This window comes from Tupaia chinensis, unplaced genomic scaffold (assembly GCF_000334495.1).
Source record: "Tupaia chinensis unplaced genomic scaffold, TupChi_1.0 Scaffold000231_1, whole genome shotgun sequence".
In the NCBI taxonomy this organism is placed as follows: Eukaryota; Metazoa; Chordata; class Mammalia; order Scandentia; family Tupaiidae; genus Tupaia; species Tupaia belangeri.
In genome coordinates, this window is record NW_006159706.1 from 1,815,599 (window position 1) to 1,817,972 (window position 2,374).

A 2,374-nucleotide genomic window follows, 5' to 3' on the forward strand; every position below is an offset into this window, starting at 1 on the left:
CATTTGCCAGAGAAAGAGGGAAAGTGAGGAAGCACCTCCTCAAGGGGGTCCACCATGCTGCAACCTCTTCTCCTCCATACTCCTCTCAGGATTTTGGGTGTGCATGCATACACACCTGACATTTTTTGTTGCTGTTGTTGTTGATTTATTTTTGTTTGTTTGTTTGTTTTAAAGAGGTTTTTGCATTAGTGTGTATGCATTCACCAGAGAGAGACAGGGATAATGAGAGGGAAAGTAAGAAATCTCCTCCCCTCGGGGGAACAGCCACGCTTCAATTCATTCTCCTGCTGGAATCTTGGATACACATGCACACGCACCCGGTATGATTTTTTTTTTTTTTTGGAGAGGCTTTTGCCATAGGGCGTGTGCACTCGCCAGACAGACAGAGAGAGACAGAGAGACAGAAAGCGAGAAATCACCGCCCCCCCCGGGGGGATGGTTACGCCGCAATCTCTTCTCCTCCATTCTCCTCTCGGGATCTTGGGCACGCACACACACACGCACACACGCCCTGCTTGAGTTTTAAGCCACCGGGTCCGGGACACAAACCGAGGTCGGCTACATGGGAGTTCAGCGACACAGCCATTCCGCTAACTGCTGGTCCCACACCCGGTATGATTTTCAAGCCACTAAGTCTGGGATTCCAACCCCAGTCTGCCATGTGGGAGGCCAGCGATGTCACTGCTATGTCATCTGCTGGCTGCATGGCTGGCATATATTTTAAGCTGCTAGGTTCAGGACTTGAATCACACAGTCAGCCATGTGGGATCCCGCTCCTGAACCACCATGCCACCGGGCTGGCCCAAACTTATATTTCAGTACTTATTTCATGTTTGCAATCTGGAGATGGAGATTAGTTGGAACCAGTTAATAAATGGTCTTGTAAATATTGTTCGAGTTAGTATAAAACTTACAATGTGAATGCAAATTTCCCCAAGCAAACTATGTACTCTTTTTTATTATTAAGTATACTTATTTATTTCATGAGAACTATGTACTCTTTTTTATTATTAAGTATACTTATTTATTTCATGAGAGAGATAGACAGACAGAGAGAGAGAAACAGGGGCCCCTGGCAAGGTCTACCCCCAAGCCTTCTAGCTAGCCAGGATCGTGGGCATGCCTGGCATGTTCAGGCCGACCCTGGGGATCCCCTGTCTCCACAGCACACCCCATTGCTGTACTACCTGCCACGCCATAGCTGGGCCTGCCCTTTATTATCTTCATTTTGAATTTTTTTATCACTACATCTACCATAGAATGTTCTCTTTCCAAATGAAAGCTAAAACTCTGTAAGAGGCACTCTGAGACAACCGCCTTTAATGAAGTACTAGCATTGTTCAACCGAGAAACCCAACAGCCAGAGGGAAAAGAAAGTTAGGACACTCATCAACAACTTGGCTAACATCAGATCAAGAATATTCTCGTGTTATTTAAAATGTCTGCGTTTGTTTTTTATTAATAAGAGTATTTTTATTGTTTATTACATGACAAGTTTTGTTTTAGATTTTTCAGTTTTGCGACCAGCAGATAGCATAGTGGTTATGCCACTGGACTGCCACAGGGCCAGCCATGGTTTGAGACCTGGCCCCTGTGGCTTGAAAATCACGCTGGGTGCGTGTGTGTGCGTGCCCAAGATCCCAGGAGGAGAATGGAGGAGAAGGGATTGTGGCGTGGCCATCCCCCTGGGGGGTGATTTCTCACTTTCCCCTCTATCTCTGTCTCTGTCTCTCTCTCCAGATAAAGCACATACCCTATGGCAAAAACCTCTTAAAAAAAAAAAAGATTTTTCAGTTTTGAGGTTGGTTTTTATAACAAATGTTTGGTTTAATTGAAAGAAATGCTATTTGTTATTAATTAGTGATGTGCCAATGACGTACATCAAAATAAGAGCTCCCTCCCATCTGTCTGCAGATACAGCGCTCCCTCCACCATACCACTCGTGATCCATTACCTTCCCAGAGCTCGCCCTCACCCCTGCTCTTCTTTCTTGCTAACACAGTCCTGATTTTGTCTGGGGTCAGCTGAGCTCCAGGGGATGAATCTCAAGGGCCTAGGTTACACGTGACTAACCCATTTTTCACTGCCATTTACTGGGTTTCTCAGACTCCCCTGTAAATGTGCATATCCATGCGACATGGTCATGACCAACAGGATAGGATCTACTAGGAGGTTTCCAGAAGGCCGTTTAGGGCCGGCGTGGGGACTCAGCAATGTTATGGAGCCCCCAAACTTTCCTCCAACCCTCATTCTGCATCCTCGGTGCATTGGCTTTTCCCACTGTCTGAATGCTTGGGTCACTGCTCTTCTGCCATCTGCAGCCGAGGGCGCTCCTGATGAACTTCGGCTCAGCATCTCAGAGGGCTGCATTCCT